General features: G+C 33.4%; 1 pseudogene across 1 annotated transcript; it reads left to right on the top strand.

Annotated features, from left to right (window-relative positions):
• The first annotated feature begins 2,474 nt into the window (after positions 1-2,474).
• LOC146900144 (uncharacterized) lies at positions 2,475-4,995 on the top strand (annotated as a pseudogene). Its single transcript, XR_015022833.1, has 8 exons — positions 2,475-2,681; positions 2,778-3,007; positions 3,096-3,319; positions 3,398-3,490; positions 3,567-3,675; positions 4,037-4,332; positions 4,553-4,625; positions 4,736-4,995. The product of XR_015022833.1 is annotated as an uncharacterized LOC146900144 (transcript).
• The last annotated feature ends 256 nt before the right edge of the window (positions 4,996-5,251 follow it).

Below are 5,251 nucleotides of genomic sequence, written 5' to 3'. Positions count from 1 at the left end.
AAAATAACTAATTCAACCTCACAATTTCACAATCTTATGCCCTTGAGGCCTCTCTCTCATTCTTCAAAATCCAATTTTCAAACTTAAAATCAACCAACAAAAACAAAAAAAACATTTTTGGAAGAGAACTATGGTGGATTTGATCCCTTAAAAGGGTACGTAGGCAAGGAACCAAATTCCTTCAATTCAAATAAAATAAAAATTCAAACACATTCTTCTCCCTCCAATTCTTCATTTAGTAAACTCTTAGGTGTAAATATCATTTTCCAAATAGCATTTAAAAATAAAGCGCGCACGTAGAAAATAAAGACGGTTCCTATAGGATATTATAGTCGTTATGGGTGCCTAACACCTTCCCGTAGCGAAAACAACTCCCGAACCTCGATTCTCAAGGGTTTTGCTTACTTTTTCCCTTCCCAAGAAAAAAATAAGATATCACCGGTTAAAAAGGTTCAAACGTAATCAATGTTTGACACCCGAAAACCAAGATAAAACAGAGGTGTACTTTTACATTGGTGATTTGTAAGAGAGGATGTGTACTCTTGCATTTGTTATGTTGAAATTGTGCATTGTCGGGTCCTTGTTGTATGTCCATGCATCATGATCATATTGAGTCATATGTGAAATGTACGAGAGGAGGTGTACTCTTACATAGGTGATTGGTAAGAGAGGAGGTGTTCTCTTACTTAGATGTTCGGTTGGCATCTATTGTTGTTGTATGGTACCACATGCATGTATGTGTCGAGAATAGGCGCATTGCATATTGAAATGGTGTCTTGATTGTGGTATGTCACTACAAGAAAATTGCCATATACCTACGGACGTTTTTAGTGACGGACGAAAAACCGTAGGTATTGACAAGCTTTACCTACGAATGTGGTTGTAGGTATAGACATTCTAAAAAACTAAAATAAAAAATATCAAAATAACACAGAGAGCGCGCATAATGAAATTGTAGACCGGGAAAAACCCCACCTTTTCCAATTTTTCCCAATTCTAAATTACAAAACGATAAAAACAAAAAAATAACTTCCACGAACCCCAACTCTAAGTCTTCACGTTTCCAGGATTCCAAATTCTCATTCTTCACCCTTCCATAATCCAAATTGAAACCTCACTCTTCCAAATCTAAAATGGCCAAATCAAAACCTCACTCTTTCTTCCCCGATTGAAACCTCATCTTCTCTTGTTCTTCACCGTTCCCAAATCGCGACACTGTTCATAGCAAAATCGAAATCCTTGAAGAAATCAAAGGACACGAATCTGAAGTCAAATCCCTCTGTCTAAAAGCCATCGAGATTCAGTAAGCCATCAATTTTCACTTTTCTTCTGTTTTTACTTTCTGTAAACAATCAAAGGACACAACTCTGTTACTGGGTTTTCACTATTTTCACTTGATTTTTTTTTATTTGATTTTACTATAATATTTTTTGATTTTTTTATTTGTTTTTACTATAATAGTATTTTCACTTACTGGGTACACTGTAGTAATAAGTGGTAACAGTTATTGTAATGAAATGTGATTTTATTTTTAGGGTGTTTTTCAAGGAATTTTTGTAGGTTTTGGGAGTGTTTGGATTGATGTATTTGTTCTTATATACTGGCATAAGTGTTGTGAGGATCTTGTTTGGCAAGAACTTGTGAAAACAGCTTATGACATGTTCATAAGCTGTTTTCAGCTTATTTTCTTAAGTCATCAAAGTTAGGTTGTGAAAATAGCTAGTAGTTTTTGCTAAAACAATATAACTTGATTTTGGAAAGAACTAATTAATAGTTTTATAATACTGCTGTTTGCCAAGAACTTATGAAAAAAAAACTAATGACATGCTCATAAGCTGTTTTCAGCTTATTCTCATAAAGTCATCGAAGATACTAATTTAATTTGATTTTCCCATTTACCCTCTGACAAGGATACCATAGCTACCAAACTCCCATGCCAAACATAATCTTAAAGTTCAGTATTATAAATTGTGGCTACCACATGTGTCCACCGCTTGCAGAATCACTTATGACCTACATGAATTGTGGTCATCGCTGCAAGCAAGTTCAATATGGTTGCTTTCATAACGACCTCACCACTTCCCTCCCCTATTGTGGCTGCCATTAAACTTACTCTTCTGCAATTTGCATATAATATACAGTTACTTGGTTCTCGCTTTGAGATGGAAATACTATTAATTTAATCATTTTTTAGTACTAGTTTTGATGATGCGAGAGGTTTATTTTATGCCACCAGTCCACCAGAACCAAGAGACTAAAATAGACGATGAATGAGGTAAAAAACTGAGCTTATATAGTACAGAAAATAGTTTCTAAGTTCTATGGAAATCTTAATATTATTGGTTTTGTTTTGGTGTATGTAATTAAGCTCGTCTTCTCTTTGCATTTGTGCTTTATGTACGTTTTAATATTACTATGTCTGCTACTATATTGAGTTGAGATTATTTAAGAAACATTTTCATATTTAGAGCAGCAATGGCTCGAAGAAAGAAATTGAGTATTGGGCATCGAGAAAATAGTAATGAAGGAAGGCAGTCCATTCCCACAAATTCAGGTGCAAGTAAGTAATGGTGCAGAAACTGGTTCTGGTCCTAATCATACAGAAAGTGTCATCCATGAGTCTGTAGAATCTCACTCTATTCCTTCTGACATAGAAGCTGAAGAAGAACGTATTGTCGAAGGTATAAATTATATACCATTTTCTATTTTGTTCATTTGTGTTATTATTTGAATATGTTTTTATGTTATTATGTCTTTCCTTTTACTTGTGAATGTAGAACCTAAACGACGTAGAGGTCCAACAAGAATGTTAGATATATGGGAATTGGATGATGATTTCATAATTGTTAAGTTGGATAACTATGGACGACCAATTGGTGACGAAGGGACGGCTTTTACCCGTTTCTTAGGTAGTATTGTTAGAAGGTCTCAATATGCACCCATCAACATCAAAACTTGGAAAGATATGCCCTCAGATAATAAAAAAGTGATGTTGAAACAAATAGAGGTATTAAGTTTGCAAGTTTTTTAATTATTTGTGTATCAGAATTTGTAATATAACTTACATTTTTTATTTAACATCTCTCAATGTGCAGAAACGATTTGAGTTTTTTCCTCCAATAACTGATGAATTGCGAGAAATTAGAAAATCTGATTTGAATGAAAAATGGAGACAATGGAAGGGTGATTTAAAGGCAGCTGGATTTGACTCAAGTAAAACAGTAAATGAAATTGTATCAAAATTGAGTTACGTGATGCTAGGATTGACGAAGCTCAATATCGTGGGTTGGTTGAATATTGGTTCTCAGATGAAGCAAAAGTAAGTCCAAGTCATACATATTATACGTAATACACTAAAATGTGTATCATTATGACTAATATTTTATACCAATTGCAGAAAGCGAGTGCAATCAATAAACGAAATCGTGCCAAGTATTAGGATGTCCATTGTATGGGGACAAAAAATCTCCCAAAATTTATTGACGAAAAGGTTTGTTTTTTGTATTTTTCATTGGATGAGCTGTATTTAAAAAAATAAACATATAACCTGTTTGTTTGGTTTTTAGATGAAAAAGGGAAAAGGAGTGATGCCTGGACGTCAAGATATTTACATTGAAACTCGCACACGTAAAGATGGGTCAATTGTCAATGAAAAAGCTGCAAGAATGATTGTAAGCATCTAAAATTTTTGGAACGCAAAATGATTCTCTGTTTTTCTGAATTTTGAATCGAATGCCTGTTATACCATTTGAAAGTATGATATCTTGCTGCTGTTTGATTTCTTGTAGTAATTATGATTTGGTGAGATATGGAAAACCAGGAGTGAGTAGAGTATTGTTTGTTTTGTGGCTTGTAAAATATAGTTTAGGTGCTTTAGCATGTTAGCAACAGGATCAACAAATTAAATGCTTGAGTAAATATTTTTATCACTATGTTTTGCCAACTGCTTTTGTATTAACAGCAGCACCAAGAAACTCTAATGCCTTTTCATGCCTGATTGCCAACTGTTTTTAATTATGTTTTGGGTTTCAAGAAGAACTAAAAAAACATAGTAATGAGGCTGGAACATCTCAATCAACTCAAAACAAGCAGGGTTCTATGTCTTGGAAGGATGACATATTTTCTAAAGTACAAGGAGCTGCAAAGAAGTGGCGCGTGTGATGTATGGGAAAGTTACCTAAATCTAAAAAATCAAAGGTTGATTTGTCTGAAAATGAAGAGCTGCGTGATAGAGTTAAGACTATGGAGGGCTTGTTAGCAAATGTCATGACTTTGATTTAAAGTCGATTTTCTGGAGAAGATGTGAATGAGATAATACAAGCTGCTAGACAGGTACTTCTGAATTTACTAATCTTCGTATAAAAATACAAGTTGCTTCATTGATTTAAGAGAACATGGAATTTATATAATTACATGTTTATGAAAACAATGCTAGTTTTGTGTTTGAGTTACACAATTCGTTGAATTTCGCACGTGGTGGTTCGCACCATTTAGCAATACTCTTGATTTAATACTAATCTTTATCTGCAATTTTCGATTTTCTGTGATATAGGTTACTGATGCTTCTAGTGTTCCTAACCCTTTGAATTCCCCTAGTCCAAGCAATAATGAAGATAATGAAAATGGTATTCAATTAAATATCACTGAAGTTGTTAATATTTTCTTTGTTTTTTAGGAGTGATATTCTCAATGATGAATTGTGTTATTATTCATCTTTTCTTTTTATTTCTTGTAGGTGAAGATGAGGAGGCTAATATGGAGACTTGAAGATGGAAATTTGAAATTGGAAACTAGGCTAGACATTGTTTTGGTTCTTTTCTTTATTGACTTAGTTATAAGGCTTTGTATGCCTAATATGGTTCTGTCTTGTTTTGGTTAATGCTCTAAAGTACAATAGGATTTACATGAGTTAGCTTTTGTTAATTTCTATGTTTGGAAGAATTGGTGTTAATCTTCAATATATATGGTATGGAATCTTTTTTGGGTTTCTAAATATATCCATTTAATTGCCTAGTTTGTAATTTGATTAATTTCATAAAATAAAATTTTCAAATAATATAGCATCAAGAACGTGATGTGTACATTAATTGCAATGAAATGCGTACGGTAACAAATTTATACGAACAAACGATAGGTCTCGGCAAGTTTTTAGTGACGGAAATTGTAGGTAAAAACCATTTGCAGTTCTATACCTACGTCCAAATCTGTAGGTAAAAAGCATTTGTAATTCTGATTGGGTTCTATACCTACG

This window comes from Medicago sativa, chromosome 8 (genome assembly GCF_051527215.1).
Source record: "Medicago sativa cultivar Bolivia chromosome 8, Bolivia_mono, whole genome shotgun sequence".
Lineage (NCBI taxonomy): Eukaryota > Viridiplantae > Streptophyta > Magnoliopsida > Fabales > Fabaceae > Medicago > Medicago sativa.
This window is presented reverse-complemented; position numbering and strand designations above follow the sequence as displayed.